Source organism: Acomys russatus, chromosome 2, assembly GCF_903995435.1.
Source record: "Acomys russatus chromosome 2, mAcoRus1.1, whole genome shotgun sequence".
Taxonomy (NCBI): domain Eukaryota; kingdom Metazoa; phylum Chordata; class Mammalia; order Rodentia; family Muridae; genus Acomys; species Acomys russatus.
In genome coordinates, this window is record NC_067138.1 from 89,884,154 (window position 1) to 89,894,834 (window position 10,681).

Genomic DNA, 10,681 nt, shown 5'->3' on the forward strand with positions numbered 1-10,681 from the left:
ACATCTTCACTTGCATAAACGTTCATTGTTAGAGATCTCTGGCTTCTGTGACACCATTAATATTGTGTCCTTTCCCAGTCCCCTCCCAGTTATCCTGTTGTTGCCGGGTGTCATGGAGATCGTGCAGCTTTGGAACAGAAAGACTGGCTGTTTCGTACATCCCAACCATTCGCAGATGATACTGATTTTGGGGTGGGCCAATTCAGAGCTCCGCATCTGGGCCTGGGTGGTAGCTGATCTGGTCAGTCTGCTAGTTTTCCCTTATCCATGCAAGCAGGGTGAGCTCTCCAGCACTGCTCCTGCTAGGAGGCCACTCAACACCACAGCAGGAGGCAGGATCAGCTCTCCTGCTCTCATACCCTGGGGTGGGAGGTAGCTCACTTGCACTTAAGCCTTCAGAGCGAGTTCCACTGTGCTGCCCAATCAGGATTCAGGGCCCACTCTCCCTAGTGGTACAGCCAGTGAGGGGGCAGGACTAGCTCTCCCGATCTCATGACACCAGGGTTAGTTTTCTAGGCTACTGCGAATGGCAAGGCAGGGAGGGAGAGGGCATCACTCTGGCACCCACGCCACCTCATGCCAGATGAGTGGCGAGGCCAAATCTCCCAAGTGCCGGAGTGGGCAAGGGACAGGGACGGATCACCAGCTCTTATGACATCAGGGCTAGTTCTCCTGACTGCTGCAGGTGGTGAGGGGCGAGACCGGTGAGGGCATCACCTCTGCGGCTGTGCCACCCCATGAAAGACAAGTGACAAGATCAGCTTTTCCACACTCATGCCCTTGGGGCTGGCTTACCCACACCCCAACATCGCAACTCCACTGAGCTAGCTGCCTGGGTGAGGCACAAGGCCAGCTCTCCAGAGTGCTACAGGCAGTGCGGGCTGGGGCCAATTATGTAAAGCCTAAGCATTCACGTGGTTCTTGGCAGCTGCCCTGGCTAGGACATCCCCATGTTTTCTAGTGGTAATATGAACCACACACATAGACACTGACCCCTGCCACTGTGTAGCCACGGACTCAGACATGGCTTGGACTGGGACCTCACCACGGCCCAGGTGGCAGAGCTGGCTACACCTCTCCACCCTCGAGGCTTCAGTTCCATCATTCTTTATAATGCTCAAGCTGCTCCACTCGTCTTCCTCTCCCATTGAGCATCACAGTGTGGTGGCTTCCGCTGCAGCCTGGCCATGCAGCTGGCAGGAAGGACCCTGGGCAACATCCTTAATCCATGTTGCATGGTGTGGCAGCAAATGGGTGTCTTTAGCCCTCCTGTGCCATATGCTGGAAGGCAAGTCTGAGGCTGGGATGGCAGTCCACAGGTCTCTGTCTTCCTCCTCCTGCACTGCTTTGCCTCTATTTTATTTTATTTTATTTTATTTGGTTTATGAGTCTTAGGCATAAGACAGCTTTGGCCAACAAGCCAAGCATCAAGGTAGGATGAACATAGGCCTTAAATCTGCTCTGCCACTGACTAATATAAGAGAACCACCACCAACAGGGTGTCTCTTTGCCCATTGCCAGGGGATTTCATCCTTAAATTTATTCTCAGTTATTATATGAAGTTAAAACTATCAGTTATTAATTGAGTACTTTGATTAGATTATATTTTAAAAAATATTTAAAATATTTTATATTATATAGTTCAACTTACTTTGCATAATTATTTTACAAACATCTTAACTTGTCTTTTGTAACCAAGAATGCTTTTTGTAAAATTAATAAACAAAAACCTTCTATGCAATCCCATTTATTGTTGTATACAACCATTATTAAAAATATCACAAATCAACCTAGAGATATGCTATATCTTGTATTCTGATTTTAGGGAGAGGAGGTATTGTTTTCATTTGCATTGTTAAAGCCTTATTCTGGCACACATTAGAATACAGAACGGAGGTGCATGAAAGCAGAAACAAAGAAATGAGGAGATTGCAGTGGAATCCTGGCCGACAGTGATGGCGGCTGACCCAGGGCAGTAGGAGTCAGGGTGCTTGAGGGTCCTGTTTGTGTTTGGAAGATAGATATGAAGGAGATAAGTTAAGGGTGATCTGTTAGCAGCTGGATGTATGGGTTTGCCATTTAGGAATGGCTACTTAAAACTTAAAAACATTTCTTAAAACTTATTCTTTTATGACAAAATAAAAACATTCATATCCTTCAAAAATATATTTGTGCAATATTTTGTCTCATGAATGTGCTACAATGTTTTTAATCATTCCCCATTTGGTACACATCCAGTACCAAATGATCAGATCTAGAAGGGCACGTACAGACATAACACAAGAAACACTGCACAGATTGCACAGATTGTATGTATGTACTTAGCATGTGCTTACTCCCTGCCCTGTGTGTGTGTGTGTGTGTGTGTGTGTGTGTGTGTGTGTAAGAGGCCATGGGTTTGAAAGAGAACGGGAAGGCATATGGAAAGATATGGAGGGAAGAAAGGGAAGGGGAAAGTGATCTAATTATAATCACAAAAATAAAGAAAATTAAAAAAAAAAAAACCCTTCTGATACAGTTAATGTGGTGCTCACGACTTTAATCCTAGCACTTGAGGGGCAGAGACAGGCAGCTCTCTGTGAGTTCAAGTCCAGCCTGCTCTGCGTAGGGATACTGCTTCAAACAAAGCTTATGCTTCAGATGGACATCACATGGTGCTGTTGGTTGTGCACTCAGAAAAGAACAGTCAAGCAGGAGCCAAGGACACTGCTGTTTCAGACTTTGTATATTTTTTTCCTTTAAAGCATTGGATAGGGTTTTTTTCAGGTATAATATTTTTCTTCACAGGTATAAGAGCAGCAGTCTAATTCCATAGTTATTAGCATTAAGTATTATTCTTACAGTACTGGGAACAGCACATCAAAGTCAAGATCCTCTGCCACATCAGAAAAGCATGTTGTGTCATTGTGCATTAACCATAAAAAGGAGCAATATATTTTTCCCACAGATGTTTTTTGTTCACATATTTTTTTTTTTAGATTTATTTATTTATTATTATATATACAGTGCTCTGCCTGTGTGTATACCTGCAGGCCAGAAGAGGGCATCAGATCACATTATAGATGGTTGTGAGCCACCATGTGGTTGCTGGGACTTGAACTCAGGACCTCTGGAAGAGCAGTCAGTGCTCTTAACCTCTGAGCCATCTCTCCAGCCCCTGTTCACATATTTTTATGTTGTTGTTATTTTAGTTTTTTTTTTTTTTGAGAAAAGAGAACTGATGCCATTGAGAATGTATAGTCAGATCAATGCGATACAAAGACTTTGCATCGTATTAGTTGGCAGTCCCTACACAATCAGATGAATATTATAGCTGCATATGTGGAGCAAAAATAATTTCAAAGAACTAGACATTATCCTTGATGAAGTTGCCTTATACAGAAGTTAAACACTTCGGCTGCATCGCTTGGCAAGCTCGCTTGTCTTTCAGCTCTTCATACTTCTAAAGGAGGTTTTATGCTGAAAAATTCTGATTCTGATTTGCTAATACAGGAGATCTTCATATTTTACATTTGAAAAAAAGAGAAATATTTTATACTTACTTGGAGGGAAACTCGATAAACATAACATATTTTTGCATGTTTAGGAGTATTTGCCTGATAGAATAAGGAGAGCACCTGTGTGGCGTGCCACTTCTCAGATGCTGTCCCCGTACAGACAGTGGGCAGTAGTGAACGCGGGCTTCTCCATCAGGCCCCCTAATTACTTGATCTTAACCAGTGTGCCCAGGAGTGCCTAGCCTCCCAACCATCACACAATGAAGCAGCCTGAACAGCACAGAGCTTTACAAGCAACTGTACAACTCATAATCAAAAGTATTGCTTTTTCTAAATGAAAAAAAAAAAATGAGACACTGGCTCCCCACACCCCTTTTCTCTTGTTAGGCTGTGGACCCCAGACCTCAGGCATGCCATCCAGATGCTGTACTCCTCAGGCATAGAGCCAGCTCAACAAACTGGCTTTTCTGTTTTCAAATCATATTTACACACACACCCCGTCTGGATCATTCTATATAGGCATACACACCGTTGTAAGTAGATGCATATATACTGTAGAAGTTTACATTTTATAGTGTATGTTTACATAGTATACATAACACCATAAGGTATGTATTGTTCTTACGTAGACTTTTAAGTCAGTATATTTGTGTGATTTGTAAATATATATGTGTGTGCATGTGTTTGCTGTTAGGAACATACTCTATGACATATGTTGGGCATTGTCTTTGTTATGCATACCTTTTATATGTATGATTGTTTTGCCTGTATGTATGCATGTGCACTCCGTATGTACTTGGTGCCAGTGGAGGCCAGAGAGGGCATTGAGTCCCCTAGAACTGGAGTTACTGCTGCTCGTGAGGCACCATGTGGACTCTGAGAACTGAAACGAGGTCTGTTGCAGGAGCACCAAGTGCTTTTATTCCTAGCCCATTTCTCCAGCTTGTATGTTCAGTTTTCTGTTTGTTACTTCCAACAGCTGTACCCAGGGGGTGGCAGGTACTTTGATTCACATGGTCTCATCTGGACCTTTAGAGCCTGTCTGAGTTAAGGTTTAGATAAAAATTGTGAATATTACAGAATTTTTCTTTTTTGTAATTAGGATATACCTTTTATTATACAAAAAGCCAATTTTATGCAGGAAACTGGTTGCTTTCTTATATCAGCCCTTCAACAAAAACCTTGACACTGTACACGTGTTACTTAGTGCCCTTTTTATGATACCTTTACTATTTTCTATATTAGACCATTTTAGTACTTTGATTAGGATGATTATTTCTAGTCTTTCTGCATCCGTCTTCCACGGGGCTCGAGTTCCACTGTACAAGTGTGTGTGGTGCTGATGTCCACACAGCCCACTGACCTGCGCATTAGGACACGTTGTGGTTCTCTGCAATAGTTCTATTGCTGTCACAAGGCATGAGGACAAGCTTTAGAATGCGGCTAGCAGTTGCGCTGGTCTTGTAGAAGGATGGTATAGATTTTCTTCTAAGACTTGTGAGCTCACTAACCCTGGGTAGCCGACTAGGTTTCTAGTACCGGGGATGATTTAGTCCCTCCTGAGTGTGTCTTAAGAACAATTAGACAGCGGTTGATTATCAGGAAGATCTGAATACCACTGCTGCACTTTTAGAGATGTCTTGCCATGCTGCCCATTGCAATAGCTCCTCGGCAGCACAGCTTGCCAGGACCATGAGTTGCTTCCTTTCCTTGGCAACATGTGCAGAACGTGTTTGGTACCATGAAAGCCACACTGTGGGAAGGAGGCTTTCAGGTTAGATCCTGTGTCCAAAGTATGTGGTGCCTTCGGCAATAGGGGCGACAGAACATTCGATATTGTTTGGAAGTCACGTGGACTACTCTGTGGAACTCGCACGGAGGCTCCTCATGCCTGTACTGTGTGTGTGTGGAGTGTTGGCCTTTGGCTATGGTGGGGAACAGTTCAACCAAAGTGGCATGACTTCATTAAAATATATATGTATACACATATTTATTATGTATAATTTTATGAAATAATAAAATAACACGATCTCTTGAGGCTTTATTAAATATCCTTGGTATTACTTGTTTCTCCTTGCCCATTTCTTTCTGCATTGACCTCTCTCTCCCTCTCAAGTTAGAGGCCCCCCCGTCCATTTTTCTCATTTCATTCTTTTTATCACTGGAATCTGCTATTCCTCTCTTTAGTGGCTCTCACAGTCACTTTTTACTTTCTTGTGGGTTTTAACTAGCACAGGAGAGGTTTGAAGAAGGGCACATGGCCATGGGAAGGGCTGGAGGGAGGGCAGGGAAGGGGCAAATGATGTAACTATATCTTAGTCTAAAAATTCAATAAAAAGAATGGTTTCTTTTAATGTACTTTTTTGCTGATGCTATTTCCTCTGAGTGGTCAAGTCATTGCTAGGATTCCAGTGTGGCTCAGAGTACTGTTCTGAGAGCATCATTATGCACATGGCTTTGACAGTGCAGGTTAGCTGGATGTTAACGTTTTTCTCTTTCCCAGGGATACTCAGACTTGAATAATAATGATCTGTTTATTATTCTTAGAGGAATAATGTTAATTGAATATATTGAATAAATTTGATTTTTTTCTCTCTTCCACTTAACTCTCTCAAATTACTCTTTTGGTATGAAAACAGAAAAAGAAGAAGAATTAAATTGAGTGTTTCTTCCCTTTCTATGCTGGAATCTCAGAGAACTTTCCTAGTTCATGCTATTAGAAATATACCTGCCAATGCGCCATATTTTCAGAATTCAGATTGCTAAAGCCTTTTTTTCCTTAAAATACCAATTATATGATTGGTAAGGGAAAGTACAGACAAGGAGTAAAGAGATTTGGCATTAAGCTGATCAGTTGTCCTACCATGAATTCAGAAACTATTTCTTTGATTAAGTGGAGGCAAGGTGGTTGTCATCCCTTTGAGTGCTCAGGAGGATCTCGAGTCTTGTTAATGATGCAGCCACTGTAAGCAGGTTTTACATTCTCTGTACAACTACCTTACATATAATAAACGTGAACTGTAAATAGTATTGTGGTGTAAGTAGGAAATGTTGTCTAAAGGCACGTATGTTTGAGCGCTTGGTCTTTTGTGGCTCTTATATGTCTTTATGTTTATATACTCAGTTCTTTTGTTTTAGATTTGTAAAACCTAGTTTCTCTTTAGAAGATCTGCTGATATGTTTTGCCACCTTTTAATCTATTGTTCTTTAAAAAGTAGTATGTTTCTTCTTAAGTTCTAGACTGCTATTGTTTTTGTGGTGGTTTGAACAGGAATGGCCCCCTTAGACTCATATGTTTGAATGCTTGGCCCACAGGGAGTGGCACTATTAGGGGGTGTGGCCTTATTGGAGTAGGTGTGGCCTTGTTGGAGGAAGTGTGTCACTGTGTGGTGGGCTTTGAGGTCTTATATGTTCAAGCCATGCTCAGGGTGGCACACAGTCTCCTGCTGTCTGACGGTTAAGATGTAGAGCTCTGGGCTCTATCTCTAGCACCATGCCAGCCTGTATCCTGCCAAGCTTCCTGCCATGACTAAGCCTCTGCAACTGTAAACCAGCCCCAATTAAATGTTGTTCTTTATAAGAGTTGCTGTGGTCATGATGTCTCTTCACAGCAGTGAAATCCTAACTAAGACAGTGTTTAACAATTACAAATATGTACATTTTCTGCAGTTCGCTTTACATCTTGATTGTAGTCTCCTCCCTCCTCTCCTCCCAGCCTCTCCCTCCTACTCTCTTCCCTCCATTCACCTCCCCTTGTCCTCAGAAAAGAGGAGCCCCCACTAACGCACCCCAGCATGTCAAGTTACATTAGGACTGAGCTCCTATTTATCCACTGAGGTCAGACAAGTCAGACTGGTTAGGATGAAGTGATGGAAAGCAGGCAACAGAGTCCAGATCATAGACAGCACGTGCTCAACTTATTAGGAGACCCACATGAAGAGCAAACTGCCCATAGGTTACATATGTGTAGAGGACCTAGGTCCAGTCCATGCATGCTCTTTGGTTGGTGCTTCCGTCTCTGTAAGCCCCATGGGTCTAGGTTAGTTGACTCTGTTGGTCTTCTGCAGCTTTCTTGTCCTCTCTGGGTCTTTTTATCCTTTCCCAGCTCTTCCTTAGGACTCTCTGAGCTCTGTCTAATGCTTGCCTGTAAGTCTCAGCATCTGATTCGATCAGCTTCTGGGGAGGGGGCTTTTAGAGAATGGTTAATTTAGGCTCCTGCCTGTAAACATACCAGAGTATTGTTAATGGTGTCAGGAGTTGGCTCTCTCTCATGGCGGGGGTCTCAGGTTGGGCCAGGAATTGGTTGGTCATATAATATGTGGCCAATATCTGCTTATAAGTGAGTATATACCATGGGTCTGGGTTACTTCACTCAGGATGATCCTTTCTAGTTCCATCCTTTTGCCTGAAAATTTCATTATTTCCTTGCCTTTAATAACTGAGTAGTATTCCATTGTGTAAATGTGCCATATTTTCTTTATCCATTCTTCTGTTGAGGGAAATCAATGAAGGAGAGATAAACCTGTTTTTTAGGATCCCAAGTGTGGGATCGGAGCAGTCTTGTGAGAGAACACGTGAGGTTAATCCACTAGAAGACCAACTACCTCCTGTGGGAGCTTGATTGTTGCCAGCTGAACAGACTCTGGGAGGAGATATGTAAATGAGCCCATAGCTGGAGGCGGGGCCTTTTGGAGACTTTGGATAGGTTTTGGCTGTTCATCACTCCACTTTGAGACGCTCCTAGAGAGAACTGCTCTAGGGAAGGCTCCTGGGCTCTGGTTCCTGCTGGGGCTCCCGGGTCTGGTTACTCCAGGTTCCAGCAGAAGAAATCCTGCTGATTACACTAGGAGAATTGTTCCTCATAACTGATATCCTTACGGTTTTGTTATTGTGTTCTTTAATCCTTGCTTCCTATTGTTTTGGTTAGTCAGGTTATAAGTGACGTACACTCAGTTAATAAGTTGTAATAAGATATATTACTTAAAAAACCTACAAATCAAGGTTGTTTGCAATTTCTGGCTATTATGAATAAAGCTGCTGTGAGCATAGTTGAGAAAATGTCTTTGTTGTATGGTGGAACATTTTTTTGGGTATATGCCCAGAAGAATACTCTTTGTTTTGAACTACTTATATCTATACCATTTCCCCCATTTATTTCTGTTCATCTTTTTTTAAATGTTGGATGGTATGGAAGATTATATTGAAAAAAAAAAAAAAAAAACCACAGCAATATCTGTGGTCCCTCAGAGCTTCCAGAATCTTGCCTCTTCCTTTTGTGGCACAGAGCCTATTTCCCTTTCTTTGAATTTGTGCGAGTTTTAATGAAGTAACACAATATGACTTTTGAGAATTCATCATAAAAAGCTTAATTCATATTCTCATGACTTGGCCTCCTTCCTCCTTTTCCATTTCTGTCTTTCTCTTTTTTTGTTGAAATATAGGTATTGTTCTCTGAGAATGCTTGAGTCACACAGTGAACTATGCATGCATTAGTTCAGCTAACACCCTGCCTAAGGTCTAATGCAACAAACTACCAACAACAGCCAGATGTGTGAGTGCACCTTGAGATGATTGCTCACTGGCCTTCAGCCAAGCCGCACATGGAGCAGAGGATAGCAGTCTGTGCGTTGTAGCCTGTGCTCTGATGGAGAGAGTGCATACAACCCTAACAAACAGTAGTTTGACACCATTATATTTTGGAGTAATTTGTTATGTAGTCCTAGTAGCTGGAACACAGTCTTTCATCAAATTTATTGAAAGCTTTGTTTGGGCACCCATATTTAAGAATGAAGGAAAGGAAAGCTAATTAAGGGTTCCTTGTTCATAGTCAAGCCTTGGTGACTGACTGGTTTGCTTTAGAATGAATGGGCTGTAAGTTGCTTATAAGCTGCGGGTGACCCCTAAGGAGTGTGCAGGACTCCTTCTTGGCACCAGCATTCACAGTTGGTTGCTTATTTAGCCCTTGGAGAACTCTTCCAATTTTTATTTGGTTTTGGTTTGTTTTGTGGAGTAAAGCCACCACCTCTCCACAAATTTATGTGTTTGCAGTGGGCTCTCTATGCTTGAGGGAAAGGCAAGCAGTTGTCTGTTCATTCTGAGTTCAGTCTTTGTATTCACTTTTGTTTCCTGTATTTTGATTTACTCCTGACTTATACTTCTAGATTAGAAAGTTTTCTCCTTTTGTCTAAATCTTCAAGGAAGATAATTTTCCTGCTTTTGACATAGAGTTTGGTACAAAGAGGAAGTGTCACTTTCAACTGGATTTCTTGAATTAGTTGCGGAACACAAATGTTTATTTAATTAAAAAATTTTACTTATTTATGTGTTGGTGTGTATGTATGCCATGTGTGCGCATGCCCATGGAGGACAGAAGAGGACATTGGATCTTTGGGAATGATTATGATTTGAGTTTTATTTATTTTTTTCCATTCTTTAATTTTATTAATTTATTCATATTACATCTAGATTGTTAGCCCTTCCCCTGTTTCCTCCCATTCTTCCCTCCCTCCCATTTCTCTCCTTCTCCCCTCCCCTATGTCTGTGACTGAGGGAGACCTCCTCCCCCTATATATGCTCTCAGAATATCAAGTCTCTTCTTGGTAACTTGCTGTCCTTCCTCTGAATGCCACCAGGTCTCCCCATCCAGGGGACATTGTCAGAAAAGGGGCACCAGAGTTTGTGTGAGAGTCAGATCTCACTCTCCACTCAATGGTGGAGAATATCCTGTTCGTCGGCCAGGTCTTGGTAGGGGCTTGAAGCTTACTGCCTATATTCTCCTTGGCTGGTGCCTTAGTTTGAGGAGGACCCCAGGATCCAGATCTGCCTGTCATAAAGTTCTTCCTGTAGGTTTCCAGGACCCTGTGGGTCCTACTATTTCCCCTTTCTTCCATGCTACTCTTGCCTAAAGTCTCAATCGGATGTCCTCTCCTCTGACCCACTTTCTTGGTAAGTAGAGATTTTCATGGTACGTATCCCTTGGACTAGTGTTTTGATATAAGTGAGTATATACCGTTTGTCTCTTTTTGCTTCTGGGTGAACTTACTCATTATGATAATTTCTAGATCAATCCATTTGTCCACAAATTTCGTGAATTCCTCGTTTTTGGTAGCTGAGTAGTATTCCATCGTGTAAATATACCACAGTTTCTTAGTCCATTCTTCTACTGAGGGACACTTAGGCTGTTT

At 42.3% G+C, this 10,681-nt stretch overlaps 1 non-coding gene across 1 annotated transcript; it reads right to left on the reverse strand.

Annotated features, from left to right (window-relative positions):
- Positions 1 to 1,382: 1,382 nt before the first annotated feature.
- On the reverse strand, positions 1,383 to 1,526 carry LOC127207606 (small nucleolar RNA SNORA48). The gene has a single exon (XR_007832940.1). It is a non-coding gene; the product is annotated as a small nucleolar RNA SNORA48 (small nucleolar RNA).
- Positions 1,527 to 10,681: the final 9,155 nt, after the last annotated feature.